The sequence below is a fragment of the Rutidosis leptorrhynchoides genome, chromosome 1 (assembly GCF_046630445.1).
Source record: "Rutidosis leptorrhynchoides isolate AG116_Rl617_1_P2 chromosome 1, CSIRO_AGI_Rlap_v1, whole genome shotgun sequence".
Taxonomy (NCBI): domain Eukaryota; kingdom Viridiplantae; phylum Streptophyta; class Magnoliopsida; order Asterales; family Asteraceae; genus Rutidosis; species Rutidosis leptorrhynchoides.
In genome coordinates this window covers 99,333,629-99,352,550 of record NC_092333.1, presented here as the reverse complement: position 1 = coordinate 99,352,550, position 18,922 = coordinate 99,333,629, and the positions used below count along the sequence as shown (strand labels likewise).

General features: G+C 37.3%; 1 long non-coding RNA gene across 1 annotated transcript in view; it reads left to right on the top strand.

Annotated features, from left to right (window-relative positions):
- Positions 1-1,647: 1,647 nt before the first annotated feature.
- Positions 1,648-18,922, top strand: part of LOC139863515 (uncharacterized) — a 52,367-nt gene continuing 35,092 nt past the window's right edge. The window contains exons 1-3 of the long non-coding RNA XR_011764428.1: positions 1,648-1,891; positions 2,823-2,911; positions 3,807-3,893. This is a non-coding gene — a long non-coding RNA (uncharacterized lncRNA). The remainder of the gene's footprint in view (positions 1,892-2,822; positions 2,912-3,806; positions 3,894-18,922) is intronic.

Here is an 18,922-nt window from a genome sequence, read left to right as displayed (position 1 = left end):
CTTACAAGTCTTGGGTCACGAAAACTTGATTGGAATAAGACATGAACAATGTTTTGATGCAAAGCTTGAAGATTAAAATCCGAATATTAGAAAATATGCGTGTGTTTTAAAATATGCACGTTCATTGTGGCGGGAAATCATTTACTGCAGTAGATGGTTTCGCTATGTAAAACAAACATCGTCCCAAATGTCTATACTTAATTAGGCTAATGGATGATTGTTACAAAATGATTAATTTTTTTGTTAGTAATATAAAAAGTAAAAAAAAAAAAATTAAAAAAAAGTTTTTATAAGAAAGTTGTTTTTGGAAAAAAAAAAAAAATTTATAGTCATTGTTGACGTCGCCCAACTTGACCAATCAAGAAGAATGATTTGTATGAGTTTTGGTATATATGTTAATGTGGGTAAATTATGAAAATACAAAATTCGGGTGAATTAATATATTTGATATTTCAGTTTTGTTAGAAACGGAGTACAAAATTGATAATCCGATTGGTTATTGAATCGTAAAACATTTTTTCTATATTTTGAAATGAAACGCAGCCACGGTTTTTTTTTTTTTTAAAGTGTTAAATTGGGTTGCGGCATGAAAGGGTGCAACCCTTCGTTTCGACGGGAAAATAATCATTAATCCACGATGTGACTTTTGACGGAAAAATCCGTTGGAAGTAACAATTGAGTATATGTTATTGCATCCAACACCAAGGGCGTTGCCCCTTAGACCCCGCAAGGGGCGCTAACCTTATAGCCCACAAAAGGGCATGGCCCCCCTTAACTCCCCTGCTATTTTTGTGATAGTATCTAGTAACTCTTAGAGGCGTGCATTTCACGCTCCCCAAATTGTTGTTGAGTGTTACTATATAACTTTTACTTTCAAGTAAATCTCAATAATCTAAAAATGATTATTAGATGATACGCAAATCATCAACAAACTTTGAATATAAATATTTGGTGAGAAAAATATAACGAAAATTTATACACCACTAAAACGAAAATTTCAGGACAAAAAGAGAAGTATATTACCCTGTCAAATATCAGATGAATATAAATGTATAGATTATAATAATACTTAGACATTGAGGGAGGGTAGTGATGATCCGTACACCACCGAAATTTATTCATTCACTACTAAAGTCGCTTTAAATGATTGTACAAAATTGGTAGTATATGAATATCACCCGATAAACAATGTTAAATCCAAATATAAGAGAAATGAATAAATGCATTATATATAGTTTAGATAAGATTAAGCTACAAAATCTATTATAGATGAAAATCAGAAATTAAATTACATTTAGTTTTCATTTTCTATCAAATCAAATAGTACATGGTAAACTTTATTTTGAAACAAGTGTAAGACCTCATGCCTTGCACAATAGTTTTAAAATTTAGTTTTCGAAAAATTAGTATTGGAAACAATTACCGATATTGGTAAAATAGAATAGAATTACAAAGAAGGAAAATATTAGTATCGGAAAATGTGGTCAAAGAAGCCAAAGTACTTAAACTGTTAGTCTGGAGAACTTTGGGAGTTTCGATTTCACACACAAATCACAACAGAATTATTACCCTTACTACCCTTACTAAAAGCCACACAGATTATGGTCGCGTCGCTAAGAAAACACCCACTCTCCCCCAGCCTTTTTATTTAGCCCTAATTTAACACCGCTCATCTCTTCCTCCCACATTCTTCTTCCACTTCCAGGCACCCCCAGCCACCACCTCCATCACCGCTATCACCACCGCTATCACAACGTCAACTGCTCATCGTTGCAAACCCCACTACTAGGAATCAATTGCGTGAATTTTCAGCTACATTGATTGCTTTCGGTGGCCGGAATCAGATGTCACCTACACCCTGGAATCACAAACTAAATGAGAGGAGATTCAGGTATGTTTCTTCCTATTTTTTTTTTTTTTTTTTTTTGCGTGGATTTTGGAGGTAGATTTTAGGGTTTTCGTTTTGATTTTCCACTTGGGGTTAACTATTCTGTTCTTTTTTAAAAAAAAAAAAAAAAAAAAATCTTTCATTTTTTAGCTATTGAACGTAGGATAAATTGCTAAATTGATATCCTGGCTCATATTGCTGGATATGTGGTGCCTGTGCACAGCTATAGTGCAAGAATATTTTTATGCATTACAACTGTTTGTTAATATGTTTCATTGAACAAAGAAGAACCTCTAATTACCTTCTCATAGTCATTAGCTTTCAGTTTTAATTTCGGTTTGTATAAATACATATGGTGCCATACTCAGTTGGTATAAAATGTGAAAGTCATGAAATCAGTTGGTATAAAATTAGGGTCCCAAAGGTATGCCAACTAATGCTAATGATTTTGTTATTGTATATATGATATGGATCTGTACGAATCCAATGACTTAGTATGGTGTATTTGAGCTAACTTTAATCTCTTTTGAAATGAAAAATTATACTTCTATATATATTACTATGCTGACAAATAAATATGTTATTATGAAGATAGATGATAGATGATTTTCTAAATGTTGTTGTTAATAAGGTTGATTTTGTAATACACTAGCAATCCATCATTCGTTAAAATTAGAGATAAAAAACTAAGCTTTTCCTAATCTAATATGAACATCCCTTAGAACTAAATGAATTCTTCTCAAAATCAAACTCTGTCAGTCTGTTGTATGTACAAGTACTTGATATGGAAGGTTTTATATGTATTCCGAAATAATTTGCATTATACCTTCATCAATATATAGCTATTCTCACAGGGTAAATTCTTAGTATATCAGCAGCTACTTATTATCATCATATTCTAATTCAATTTGAATGCATCTGTTACATTTATCAGCACAGAGACAAGATGCAGCTCTCAGCTACTTCAGCATCATATTACTACATCAACCCATACATTGAAGAGTTCCATCTATCAATAAAGAAGTAAGTTTTCACACAACACAAAACACAATCACATTATTAAATCATTTATGGATGTAGATGGTTATAAGTTTCAATATATAATAGTAATAAAATACATCAACAGTTCATCTTCAACACCACACAATAACTATTTAATTTTTTGGGTAATACTGATTAAATACATAACAAAAGAGAGTTTGAGATTTGTTGGAATCTATGGATTTGAGGTGATATCTCCATCAAAAACCCATGGAAACCACAATCGTAAACTTCATCTTCAAAAACACATTGCCTTTAATATTCATGGTACATATCCTTCAAGCTTTTGTGTGGTGTTGTACCGTTTTACCTAGACTTAGTCTTATACGGAGCAACGACAAACAAATAAAAAAAAAACAAACTTTAAACACATAAACTTCTGACCCGTAACGGGCAGGTGAACTAAGGGGTTAGGGTTAAATTGGTTTGGGTAGGACTGACCCATCGACACTTTTGATACTCATTTTTATTATTATAATAATTACATTTTTAAAATAATGTGTAGAGTCTGTTTACAAAAGTATACATATTTAATATTTCACTAAACTTTGTTTGAGAATGATGTTCTATTTGGAGATGCAGAATGCTAGACAATCTCTAACCTTCACCCATTTCCTTAATAACCTATCTGCATTTGATAATCAAGGTATGATTAACAAAAGATATGTAGATGAAACAAATCATAATAATAATAAGATCTCATTAGTTTAGCTAATTTATTAATAATACAATTTCAAACTTAATATTAAAGTGTTTAATATTTTATCTAATGAAAGTAGAGTTATATAAGTGATCTATACTTCATAGAAATGTGATTCATTTATATTATAATGGCCTTGATAAATTCTGATGAGAATTTCATTATTGTTGTATGCAGTTTTTTATCGTTGCGATATGCTTCGGGGTTAGACCATCTGTTGTCTTCGAAGGGATGCCTGAAGGTTTTTATATCAATAGATGGAAGGTACGTAACTCCGTTGCTACAAAGACTAGACAATCTAAAATACTAAAAGCAATAAACATAAGTTGGTCCATTAGAAATAATTATAACAACAGTAGTCTAAAGAGAGGTTATTCGTTGATGCATTTATATTGCTTCTAACAGTGTTGCACGTAAATGGGTCAATTTGTTATACCCACCAATTTTTTTGAGCAAGATAAGCTGAGGCTGATTTTGGCCGTCTTGATGCAAAAACCGTTGTACATGACGTATTGTTGAGGTGTAGGCTTCGGTATTTAAGTCCAATAAGAACGGGCCTGGAGTTTACTTGGTGACCAAGTCAGGGTCTGGCCAACCCTAATTTGTTGAGCCGTTTTTTATTGGTGGTACTTAGTCTATATATAGTCTCTCATTGTACTTGTAAATTATCACCTCCAAATTAATAATAATACTCTCTAGTTCCAAAGTGGATGTAGGTTTCACCTAGAAACCGAACCACTATAATTCTCGTGTTGTTTTTATTCTGTGTTTATTATTCGGCTTGCTCGTTTGTGATTGTTAATCGATTAGGGTTCTACTCTGATAGAAGGCAGGTTCTAGCCTTAACAACTGGTATCTAGAGCTCCAGGTTTAAACCCTAGCCGATTGCAAAACAAACAAAAAATAAATCAGATCAGATTGCAGCTGCTGTTCCAGATTGCAGGAGTTCTAACCCTAGCCGTCAATCATAGCTGTTGTTGTTACAGATCCAGTCGCTGCTGCTGTTGTTGCTATTTTTTACAGATCAGATTGCAGGTGCTAAACCCTAGCCGCCACCAGTGATCAACCCTAGCCGCCATCAGACTCTGCTGTTACAGATCCAGATCAACCCTAGCTGTCACCAGACTCTGCTGTTACAGATTTACTGCTACTGTTACAGATCAGATTGCTGTTGACCTCAGATCCAATAATTTTTTTTTTCAATGGCAGAAGAAGGAAGGATCAAAATCGACAAGTTTGATGGGCAAGATTTTGGGTGGTGGAAGATGCAGGTTGAAGATTTGTTATGTTAGAAGGATCTGATCGATGCCTTGAATGAGAATAAACCAGAAGGAATGAAAGACGACGAGTGGAAAACACTTGACAGGAAAGCCCTAGCAGTTGTCAGACTCACGTTGACAAAAAGTGTTGCCTTTAACATTGTGAACAAAACCACGACACATGGTTTGATGAAGACCTTAGCAAATATGTATGAGAAGCCGTCTGCTTCTAACAAGGTGTTTTTGATCAGACAGTTGGTAAACACCAGGTTGAAAGAAGGTGCTTCAGTAACAAATCATGTTAATAACTTCAACAATATTATCTCTCGGTTACTGTCAGTTGATATCAAGTTCGATGACGAAGTCAAAGCTCTTCTATTATTATCTTCGTTACCTGAAAGCTGGTCAGGTTCAGTCACAGCTATCAGTGGATCCACAGAGTCCTCAAAGCTAAAGTTTGAGAGCATTCGTGATTTTATTCTTGGAGAAGATATAAGAAGAAAGAGTTCAAGAGAACCATCAGGAAACTTGCTGAGCACAGAAGAGGGGTAGGAGGAAAGGCAGAAGTAACACCACCAGGGGCAGGTCAAAGTCAAGAAGGAGGAGTGTGTCGAGAACGAGGAATGATATTAAATGTTGGAATTGTCAGGAGACTGGACACTTCCGAAACCAGTGCACTAAGCCAGTAACATCATCAAAGCCAAATGAAGTTAATGTTGCATTTGCAACAGATGATTATGATAACGTCCTTGTTTGCTGCATTGAGAATACAATTGATGCGTGGGTTATGGATTCAGGAGCATCGTTTCATGCTACTCCAAGTCCACATTTGATGAAGAATCTACGAACAGGTAATCTTGGTAAAGTTCGTTTGGCTAATGATCATTGTCTTGACATTACAGGGATTGGAGACTTAGAGCTAAAGACCTCTTTGGGCACTAATTGGACCTTGGAAAATGTCCGAGTTATTCCTGGCCTAAAGAAGAAACTAATCTCTGTTAGACAGCTTGATGATCAAGGATATAGTGTGCTATTTGGTGAAGGTCAGTGGAAAGTAATAAAGGGGAACTTAGTAATAGCCAAGGGTAAGAAGAGAGACACTCTTTATATGGTAGAAGTTCCAGCTAATGAAGTAAATACAGTTTCCAATGATCGTAGCTTAACTAGTCAGTGGCACCAACGTTTAGGTCACATGAGTGACAAAGGATGAAAATGCTAGTGTCTAATGGTAAAATTCCCGGTCTAAAGAGAGTTGAATCGGACTTTTGCGAGTCATGTGTTCTAGGAAAGAAGAAGAAGGTCACCTTTGCAAAAGCAGGCAGAACTTTAAAGGCTCAGAAGTTGGAGCTAGTACACACGGATGTGTTCGGGCCTACTCCTGTTTCTTCATTGGGAGGAGCACGCTATTATGTTACTTTCATCGATGATTCAACACGCAAGGTATGGGTTTACTTTCTTAAAAATAAATCTGATGTATTTGAAGCTTTTAAGAAATGGAAATCTGCTGTTGAATTATCTTGTGATTTGAAGGTAAAATGCTTGAAGTCGGATAATGGAGGAGAATACATCAGCACCGAATTCGTTAACTATTGTGTTGATCATGGCATTCGGATGATCAAGACGGTTCCAGGTACTCCACAACAAAACGGAGTTGCAGAAAGAATGAATCGTACTTTAAATGAGAGAGCACGTAGCATGAGACTTAATTGTGGGCTACCAAAGTCTCTATGGGCTGATGCAGTAAGCACTGCCGCTTATTTGATCAACCGTTCTCCATCAGCTCCGCTTGATTTCAAAATACCCGAAGAAGAATGGAGAGGTAAAGCAATCAGTTATGAGCATCTAAAAATCTTTGGGTGCAGTGCATATGATATTAATAAAGATGGTGACAAACTTGATGCAAAAGCAAAGAAGTACGTGTTCATTGGTTATGGGGGAGATGACATGGGTTACAAGTTATGGGATAACAAGGGAAAACATGTTATCAGAAGTAAACATGCCACCTTCAATGAAGCAGAATTGTACAAGGATTTCAACTCAACACCAAATGAAAAAGAATCAGTTGAATTTGAGGTTGACACAGAGACAACTAGAGAAGATGAAAGAGAAACTCCAGAGGATGAAACTGAAGTTCCAGTGGAGTTCCTAACAGTGAAAGTTCGGAGTCTGATCACGAGCAGACTTCAGATAGTGGGAGCTCAGAGTCTGATGATGAGCATACCCCACAGTCCCCACCACAATCTGACCAGTCCAATTGGGTCAGGAGATCTACACGAGTTACAAGACAGCCAGAAAGGTTTAGTCAAACAGTTAACTATCTTCTTTTGACAGAAAATGGGGAACCAGAAAGTTATTCTGAGGCAATGAAGGTGAAAGATTCGTTCCAGTGGGAGCAGGCTATGAAAAGCGAGATGGAATCTTCATTGAAAAATCAAACTTGGAGGCTGACCAAGTTACCACCATGAAAAAGGGTCTTACAGAATAAATGGGTTTTCAGAGTCAAAGATGAAGCGGATGGTTCTAAACGATACAAAGCAAGATTAGTTGTCAAAGGATTTCAACAAAAGAAAGGAGTCGACTATGCTGAAATCTTTTCTCCAGTAGTGAAGATGACGACTATCAGATTGGTTCTAAGTATGGTTGCAACCGAGAAGTTACACTTAGAACAGTTGGATGTTAAAACAGCCTTCCTGCATGGCGACATTGAAGAAGACATTTACATGTCTCAACCAGAGGGGTTTCGTGTCAAAGGAAAGGAGAGTCTTGTGTATAATCTAAAGAGAAGCTTGTATGGTTTGAAACAAGCTCCCAGACAGTGGTACTTGAAATTTGATAATTTCATGGAGAAGACAGGATTCGTGAGAAGTTCTACAGATCATTGCTGTTATTTGAAGAAGTTCAAGAGCTCCTATATTATATTGCTTCTTTATGTCGATGATATGTTAATTGCAGGTTCTGATATGGTTGAAATATGCAATTTGAAGAAGCAATTATCTAGAGAATTTGAAATGAAGAATCTCGGGCCAGCTAAGCAGATTCTCGGTATGAGTATATGCAGGAATAAAGATGGGTCAGTTTCTTTATCTCAAGAAAAGTATATTCGGAAGGTTCTTGAAAAGTTCAGAATGAATGGTGAGTCTACAAAGCCAAGAAACACACCGTTGGGAAGTCATTAAAAGCTTTCTAAACATCAGTCTCCTAAAACTGAAGTAGAAAAAGCAGAAATGGCTAAGGTTCCTTATGCATCCGCAGTGGTTAGTCTAATGTACGTTATGGTGTGTACAAGACCTGATATAGTACATGCAGTTGGGATGGTTAGTCGCTTTATGTCAGCTCCGGGGAAAGAACATTGGGAAGTAGTGAAGTGGATACTGCGGTATTTAAAGGGTACTCCTAAAGTTGGGTTATGTTTCAAGGGCAGGGATACTACTCTCAGGGGTTATTCTGATGCAGATTTGGGTAGATGCAATAATACCTTCAAGAGCACCACCGGGTATGTATTCACTATAGGAGGAACAGCAGTGAGTTGGATGTCTAGGCTTCAAAGGAGCGTGGCTCTATCTACTACTGAAGCAGAATACATGGCCTGGCCTTGACTGAAGCCAGTAAAGAACTAGTGTGGTTGAAGACATTCATGAAAGAACTGGGCAGCAAACAGACAGAATTTGTCTTATATTGTGATAATGAGAGCGCAATCAAGTTAGCAAAGAATCCAGTCTATCATGCTAAGACGAAGCACATTGGCATGAAGTATCACTTTATCAGAGAACGGATAAGCAAGGGAACATTTAATCTGGAGAGCATTCCAGGTTCAAAGAATCCGGCAGATATGTTCACCAAACCAGTAACGCTGGATAAGTTGAAGCTGTGCATAGCTTCAACTGGCCTTCAGGAACATTGAAGAGAAGGCAGGAACTAGAGAGAGAAGAGATGAGCTGAGTCTTGCATTGCAGAAGTACAAGAGTGCAGATCGATGTTATTCGAAGCCTCCAAGTGGGAGATTGTTGAGGTGTAGGCTTCGGTATTTAAGCCCAATAACAACGGGCCTGGAGTTTACTTGGTGACCAAGTCAGGGTCTGGCCAACCCTAATTTGTTGAGCCGTTTTTTATTGGTGGTACTTAGTCTATATATAGTCTCTCATTGTACTTGTAAATTATCACCTCCAAATTAATAATAATACTCTCTAGTTCCAAAGTGGATGTAGGTTTCACCTAGAAACCGAACCACTATAATTCTCGTGTTGTTTTTATTCTGTGTTTATCATTCGGCTTGCTCGTTTGTGATTGTTAATCGATTAGGGTTCTACTCTGATAGAAGGCAGGTTCTAGCCTTAACACGTATACATCTAATGACCATTGTCATTGTAATATAAAACATTAATAGTACAATGAACATTACATATAAGAAGCTCTGCATAAATCTAAGATATTTAAGCAGTCACGAATTACCTACATCCAGGAGTCAGCTATGTAATGTCCTTTATCTATCAGGTCTCCATAATGAGGAACCAGTAGTAAAAATCATTTTTCCAGAAAATAAACCTCCAATTCAAAGTTTAAGATGGTTTTTAATTATCCAACCCAAAACAGCCCCCTGTTACACTCCGACGTCGTAAAAACAGTTTTTAAGGTGTTCTTTGAAAAACCAAGTTAAACCTTGTTAAATTAGCATATATTTAAGATATATTACAGGTCTTGAAGTATTTTAAAAGTTAAGTTAGAAGGATCTAGTTAGTTTGCAAACAAGTTTGAAAACATTCAAACTATGTTCTTGTTGTTAAAATTTTATACCACAAAATAAGATAGCTATATATATATGAATCGAATAAGGTTATGAACATAGTTACTACCTCAAGTTCCTTAGACAAGGTTGCTGTAAAAGAGGAGTAAGAACCTAGAACCAAAAGGGTGATGGAATTGGATGAAAGATTGGAAGTAAGTTTGTGTTCTTGGAAGGATTTCTTGAAGTGTTGTTGTAAGAGTTTTCTTATGGTGATTAAGTAAGGTTTTTATGGCTAGATCTTCTTGGTAACTTGCTGGATGATTATGGAGTTTAAAGGTTAAGAAAGAGTGTGTGTATTAGCTAAGATAATTGAAGTTAAAATGAATCAAAATGAGGATCCATGAAGACCCTTTAAAACGTGATATGGGGGGGGGGGGCAAGGACAAAATTTTAAGCTTGTAATCTTGTGTATTTGTCAAACAATCATACAAAAGCAATTACCTCTACCTTAGGGCAGTAACAAGGGCTAGTTAGGTGGTGATTTGATGTGTATATACCAATAGTAAATACGTATAGAAGTTAGGTATGATACGAGTACATATACTCTAGATATACGTATAGAAATCTTGTGAAAAATAGAATGAGGATTCAAATATAGCTATCTTTTGTGAATACACTTATATGATTTTATGTATTTAAGTCCTTAAAAGTGATTAAATACATTACATATACGATATATGTATAAACATTATAGGTTATAAGTATTTATGTCAAATAACGTTACGTATGGTTATCGTTTTGAAAACTTAAGTTAGTAGTTTCAAAATATACTTATAACTTATTGTTATTAATACAAAATGAGATATTAAAACATTCATTAATCATGTTAAATATGTATATATACATATATATACACAAACGTATAATTATCATATATTGTATAGTTCGTGATATCATCGGTCAAACTAGACGGTCAAACGTTGTGTAAAACTCTTTTCGGAAACATAAATCTCAACAATTTGGATTGCTTATCATGTTGGTAAGGTTTAATTTATATAAATATTAATCTTATAAGTATAGAACGATCGAAAAAGTGCGGGTCATTACAGTACCTACCCGTTAAATAAATTTCGTCCCGAAATTTTAAAATTGTACCTATTTTGCGTCATCGGAAAACAAGTGTGGATATTTTTGTTTCATTTGATCCTCTCGTTCCCAAGTAAACTCGGGACCCCTTCGAGCATTCCAACGAACCTTAACGATCGGTATGTTGCTCTGCTTGAGCCGTTTAACTTCACGATCCATGATTTCGATTGGTTCTTCGATGAATTGTAGTTTCTCGTCGACATGGATTTCTTCAAGAGGAATGGTGAGGTCTTCCTTTGCAAGACACTTCTTAAGGTTTGAGACGTGAAAGGTATTATGTACTCCGGCGAGTTGTTGCGGTAACTCGAGTCGATAAGCTACCGGTCCAATGCGTTCGATAATCTTGAACGGACCTACATATCTTGGGTTCAGTTTACCCCTTTTTCCGAAGCGTATTACACCTTTCCACGGTGACACCTTTAACATAACCATGTCACCGATCTGAAACTCTAATGGTTTCCTTCGAACATCGGCGTAGCTCTTTTGGCGACTACGGGCTGTTTTCAATCTCTCCTTGATTTGTACTATCTTCTCAGTTGTTTCGTGTATGATCTCGGGACCAGTTAATTGTCGATCTCCTACTTCATTCCAACAAATAGGAGATCTACACTTCCTTCCGTACAATGCTTCGAATGGCGCAGCTTTAATGCTCGCATGATAACTATTATTATACGAGAATTCTGCTAATGGTAGATATTTATCCCATCCGTTTCCAAAATCGATCACACATGCCCTGAGCATGTCTTCAAGAGTCTGAATCGTTCTTTCACTCTGCCCGTCGGTTTGCGGATGATACGCGGTACTCATATCCAAACGAGTTCCTAGGGCCTCCTGTAGTGATTGCCAGAACTTTGATGTAAATCTACTATCACGATCGGATATAATGGAAAAAGGTATTCCATGCCTTGAAACAACTTCCTTTATATACAATCGTAATAGTTTCTCCATTCTATCCGTTTCCTTTATAGGCAAGAAATGTGCAGACTTGGTGAGACGATCAACAATCACCCAAATGGTGTCGTATCCCCAGGCAGTCTTTGGTAACTTCGTGATGAAATCCATGGTAATACCATCCCATTTCCATTCTGGGATTTCTGGTTGTTGAAGTAACCCTGACGGCTTCTGGTGTTCTGCTTTGACTTTGGAACAAGTTAAACATTCCCCAACATATGTTGCAACGTCTGTCTTCAAATTAGGCCACCAATAATGCGTCTTAAGATCTTGATACATCTTTCCAACTCCAGGATGTATCGAGTATCTTGTCTTATGTGCCTCATTCAATATTAACTTCCTTAATCCACCCAACTTTGGTACCCAAATACGGTTTGCAAAATATCGAATTCCATCTTCCCGCATAATGAGTTGCTTCTCATACTTCTTCATTATTTCATTTCCTATATTTTCTTTAGTAAGTGCTTCTCGTTGAACTTCTTTGATTTGTGAGTTGAGATTCATGCGAATTTTTATGTTCATCGCTCGTACTCGAATTGGTTCTCGTTCCTTTCTGCTTAGAGCGTCGGCCACCACGTTCGCTTTCCCGGGATGATAACGAATTTCACAATCATAGTCATTTATTAACTCAACCCACCTACGTTGCCTCATGTTCAGCTGTTTTTGATCGAAAATATGTTGAAGGCTTTTATGATCAGTAAACACAGTGCATTTAACCCCATACAAGTAGTGTCTCCATATCTTCAATGCAAACACGACTGCTCCCAATTCTAGATCATGCGTCGTATAATTCCGCTCGTGAATCTTTAATTGTCGGGATGCGTATGCAATAACTTTCTTCCGTTGCATAAGAACGCAACCAAAACCTTGTCGCGAAGCGTCACAATATATTTCAAAATTATCGTTCCCTTCTGGTAACGATAAAATAGGCGCCGTAGTCAACTTCTTTTTCAGTAATTGAAATGCACTCTCCTGCTCAGTAGTCCATTCATATTTCTTCCCTTTTTGCGTTAACGCTGTCAACGGCTTAGCTATTCGGGAAAAATCTTGAATAAACCTTCTATAATAACCGGCTAAACCCAAAAATTGGCGTATCTGCATTGGTGTCTTAGGAGTCTCCCATTTTTCAATGGCTTCAATTTTTGCTGGATCAACCTGAATTCCTTTGCTACTAACAACGTGGCCAAGAAATTGCACTTCTTTCAACCAGAAAGCACATTTAGAAAATTTAGCATATAGCTGTTCTTTTCTTAACAACTCTAATATCAACCTTAAATGCTGCTCATGCTCTTGCTCACTCTTGGAATAGATAAGAATATCATCAATGAAAACGATAACAAACTTATCTAAATATGGACTACAAACTCGATTCATGAGGTCCATGAATACAGCTGGCGCATTCGTCAATCCAAACGGCATGACCAAAAATTCGTAATGACCGTAGCGTGTCCGAAAAGCAGTTTTCGGTATATCTTCTTCTTTGACACGTAATTGATGATAGCCCGATCTTAGGTCAATTTTCGAGTACACACATGATCCTTGGAGTTGATCAAATAAGTCGTCAATTCTCGGTAGTGGATACCGATTCTTGATAGTTAACTTATTTAATTCACGATAATCTATACACATTCGGAAAGATCCGTCTTTCTTCTTGACGAATAAAATTGGAGCTCCCCACGGTGAAGTACTTGGTCGTATGAATCCACGATCCAGTAATTCTTTTAACTGACTCTGAAGTTCTTTTAACTCGGACGGTGCAAGTCTATATGGAGCACGGGCAACCGGTGCAGCTCCTGGTACAAGATCTATTTGAAATTCTACAGATCTAAATGGAGGTAATTCCGGCAACTCTTCCGGAAATACTTCAGGAAAATCTCTTGCCACAGGCACGTCATTGATGCACTTCTCTTTTTCTTTCTTTTCGACTTTATTAACATGTGCTAAGATAGCATAGCACCCTTTCTTCAAGCACTTTTGAGCTTTCAAATAACTAATGAGTTTTAGCTTTGAGTTACCTTTCTCTCCATAAATCATTACTGGCGTTTTATCTTTACGAGGAATGCGAATTGCCTTCTTGGCGCACACAACTTCAGCTCCTATTTTGGACATCCAGTCCATGCCGACTATTACATCAAAACTTCCTAATTCTACGGGTATCAAGTCAATTTTAAACGTTTCTCCGGCTAAATTTATTTTACAATCACGGCAAATTTTATCGGCTTTAATTAGTTTACCATTAGCTAACTCAATCATGTACTTAACATCTAGAGGTAATGATGAACAATTCAATTTAGCGTGAAAGTCTCTACACACGTAACTTCTATCAGCACCAGTATCAAATATAATAGATGCGGATAAGTTATTAATGGTAAACGTACCCGTAACAAGCTCCGGGTCTTCACATGCCTCTCTAGCATTAATAACAAATGCTCTCCCACGTGCAGGTCCGATATTCTTCTCTGGATTCGGGCACTGGCTCTTATAGTGACCTTGTTTTCCACACCCAAAACAAGTAATGGTAGCCAAAGCAGTTCTATTTGCATTGGTGGCAGGAGTCTTGGTACCATTTGTATTTGTAACGAGAGCCCTACAATCTTCAGCAAGATGACCCTTTCGATTACATTTGTTGCATACCACATTACAGTAACCAGAGTGATGTTTGTGGCATCGGTTGCATAAAGGATTTTGTCCTTTATAACCAAAGCTTAAACCACTACCCGCACCTTGCGTGATTTCTTGTTTCTTAAAAGATTGTTGTTGGTTACCTCGATCATAATTTCCATTCCACTTTCTTTTGTTACCTGATACCTTCACATCAGTATTGGATACTTTCTTATCCATGATGACCTGATCCATTAGCTCGTTTGCCATGGTTATAGCTTCATGAATTGTCTTAGGTTTCGATGCTGTAACATTTGCCTTGACCTTTTTGGGCAAACCATCTTTGTACATTTCAATTTTCCGTTCTTCGGTTGGAACCAATTCAGGACATAGCAAAACTAATTCCATGAATCGCTGATTGTAGTTGGTGATTTCAGTACCAATAACCTTCAGACTTCGTAATTCATCTTCCAACTTCCTAACCTCGTTCCTTGGACAATACTCGTTGATTAACATTGTTTTGAATTCTTCCCAAGGAGTATCATAAGCTACATCTCCTCCTACAGCCTTCACATAATTTTTTCACCACGTGAGTGCACTATCTTGTAAAGTGCACGATGCATACTTGGTCATGTCCTTTTCAACACAACCACTTATTTTAAACACAGTCTCCATCTTTTCTATCCACCGGGTTAAACCGATCGGTCCTTCTGTTCCACTGAATGATGAGGGCTTGCAAGCTTGAAAAGTTTTGTAAGTGCACCCCACACGAGGATTTGGGTTAACTGCAGCACCTCTTGCAGCCTCGACCCATAACATTCTGTCGTTCACTCGCTGATTGATGAGTTCCTGGATTTCTTGTTCCGTCATTCGGTTCAATCGCGCCATATTCTTCTATAAGAATGAAAAGAAAATAATTATTCACATGGAATATTATAGATGTAGTGTATATTTACAGTACATTATAGCTTATTAATAATATGAACCATGTATTATTATAAAAGCCTTTTCTTCTTATTAGCGTTTTATAATTATATCTAGGGTAGTACCTACCCGTTAATGTCCATACTTAATAGCTTAGTACAGAATCAATTACTACCATCTAAATAATACTTAACCATGGAAAATTATTGCATTTCACACTTCACTATTTTACATATGCTTATCTTACATCGAACATTAAACAAACCACACTAATAATATTATACAAAACATTATATGATCCCATGGTTTAATACGGCAGCGCATCGTTTGGTCTATTTTCTAGGACGTTTAGGTTCAAAGAATCACTTAACGCTTATCCTGGCTGTCTGCCTATATTTTGGCTGTGGGACTGAAGAACTGGATGCCGGGATAGAACGAATAGGAATAGCGGGAATAGGGGTGGTAGTGTCTAGTGAAGTTGGTACCACATCATCCTTACTAAACTCGGGATTTGAATTTTCTAATTCATTAGCCTTTCGTTTCTTTCCTAGTTCGAACTCGTCTTTTGTAATTTCCTGTATTTCTTCCTCGGGTTCACTTTCCTCCTCGGGTTCACTTTCCTCCTCGGGTTCACTTTCCTCCAAGAACACAAGTTTAGTAAGTGAACCCGAGGAGTAAGTGAACCCGAGGAGGAAAGTGAACCCGAGGAGGAAAGTGAACCCGAGGAGGAAAGTGAACCCGAGGAGGAAAGTGAACCCGAGGAAGAAATACAGGAAATTACAAAAGACGAGTTCGAACTAGGAAAGAAACGAAAGGCTAATGAATTAGAAAATTCAAATCCCGAGTTTAGTAAGGATGATGTGGCACCAACTTCACTAGACACTACCACCCCTATTCCCGCTATTCCTATTCGTTCTATCCCGGCATCCAGTTCTTCAGTCCCACAGCCAAAATATAGGCAGACAGCCAGGATAAGCGTTAAGCGATTCTTTGAACCTAAACGTCCTAGAAAATAGACCAAACGATGCGCTGCCGTATTAAACCATGGGATCATATAATGTTTTGTATAATATTATTAGTGTTGTTTGTTTAATGTTCGATGTAAGATAAGCATATGTAAAATAGTGAAGTGTGAAATGCAATAATTTTCCATGGTTAAGTATTATTTAGATGGTAGTAATTGATTATGTACTAAGCTATTAAGTATGGACATTAACGGGTAGGTACTACCCTAGATATAATTATAAAACGCTAATAAGAAGAAAAGACTTTTATAATAATACCTGGTTCATATTATTAATAAGCTATAATGTACTGTAAATATACACTACATCTATAATATTCCATGTGAATAATTATTTTCTTTTCATTCTTATAGAAGAATATGGCGCGATTGAACCGAATGACGGAACAAGAAATCCAGGAACTCATCAATCAGCGAGTGAACGACAGAATGTTATGGGTCGAGGCTGCAAGAGGTGCTGCAATTAACCCAAATCCTCGTGTGGGGTGCACTTACAAAACTTTTCAAGCTTGCAAGCCCTCATCATTCAGTGGAACAGAAGGACCGATCGGTTTAACCCGGTGGATAGAAAAGATGGAGACTGTGTTTAAAATCAGTGGTTGTGTTGAAAAGGACATGACCAAGTATGCATCGTGCACTTTACAAGATAGTGCACTCACGTGGTGGAAAAATTATGTGAAGGCTGTAGGAGGAGATGTAGCTTATGATACTCCGTGGGAAGAATTCAAAACAATGTTAATCAACGAATATTGTCCAAGGAACGAGGTTAGGAAGTTGGAAGATGAGTTACGAAGTCTGAAGGTTATTGGTACTGAAATCACCAACTACAATCAGCGATTCATGGAATTAGTTTTGCTATGTCCTGAATTGGTTCCAACCGAAGAACGGAAGATTGAAATGTACAAAGATGGTTTGCCCAAAAAGGTCAAGGCAAACGTTACAGCATCGAAACCTAAGACAATTCATGAAGCTATAACCATGGCAAACGAGCTAATGGATCAGGTCATCATGGATAAGAAAGCATCCAATACTGATGTGAAGGTATCAGGTAACAAAAGAAAGTGGAATGGAAATTATGATCGTGGTAACCAACAACAATCTTTTAAGAAACAAGAAATCACGCAAGGTGCGGGTAGTGGTTTAAGCTTTGGTTATAAAGGACAAAATCCTTTATGCAACCGATGCCACAAACATCACTCTGGTTACTGTAATGTGGTATGCAACAAATGTAATCGAAAGGGTCATCTTGCTGAAGATTGTAGGACTCTCGTTACAAATACAAATGGTACCAAGACTCCTGCCACTAATGCAAATAGAACTGCTTTGGCTACTGTTACTTGTTATGGATGTGGGAAACAGGGTCATTATAAGAGCGAGTGCCCGAATCCAGAGAAGAATATCGGACCTGCACGAGGGAGAGCATTTGTTATTAATGCTAGAGAGGCGTGTGAAGACCCGGAGCTTGTTACGGGTACGTTTACCATTAATAACTTATCCGCATCTATTATATTTGATACTGGTGCCGATAGAAGTTACGTGAGTAGAGGCTTTTACGCTAAATTGAATTGTTCATCATTACCTCTAGATGCTAAGTACATGATTGAGTTAGCTAATGGTAAACTAATTAAAGCCGATAAAATTTGCCGTGATTGTAAAATAAATTTAGCCGGAGAAACGTTTAAAATTGACTTGATACCCGTAGAATTAGGAAGTTTTGATGTAATAGTCGGCATGGACTGGATGTCCAAAATAGGAGCTGAAGTTGTGTGCGCCAAGAAGGCAATTCGCATTCCTCGTAAAGATAAAACGCCAGTAATGATTTATGGAGAGAAGGGTAACTCAAAGCTAAAACTCATTAGTTATTTGAAAGCTCAAAAGTGCTTGAAGAAAGGGTGCTATGCTATCTTAGCACATGTTAATAAAGTCGAAAAGAAAGAAAAAGAGAAGTGCATCAATGACGTGCCTGTGGCAAGAGATTTTCCTGAAGTATTTCCGGAAGAGTTGCCGGGATTACCTCCATTTAGATCTGTAGAATTTCAAATAGATCTTGTACCAGGAGCTGCACCGGTTGCCCGTGCTCCATATAGACTTGCACCGTCCGAGTTAAAAGAACTTCAGAGTCAGTTAAAAGAATTACTGGATCGCGGATTCATACGACCAAGTACTTCACCGTGGGGAGCTCCAATTTTATTCGTCAAGAAGAAAGACGGATCTTTCCGAATGTGTATAGATTATCGTGAATTAAATAAGTTAACTATCAAGAATCGGTATCCACTACCGAGAATTGACGACTTATTTGATCAACTCCAAGGATCATGTGTGTACTCGAAAATTGACCTAAGATCGGGCTATCATCAATTACGTGTCAAAGAAGAAGATATACCGAAAACTGCTTTTCGGACACGCTACGGTCATTACGAATTTTTGGTCATGCCGTTTGGATTGACGAATGCGCCAGCTGTATTCATGGACCTCATGAATCGAGTTTGTAGTCCATATTTAGATAAGTTTGTTATCGTTTTCATTGATGATATTCTTATCTATTCCAAGAGTGAGCAAGAGCATGAGCAGCATTTAAGGTTGATATTAGAGTTGTTAAGAAAAGAACAGCTATATGCTAAATTTTCTAAATGTGCTTTCTGGTTGAAAGAAGTGCAATTTCTTG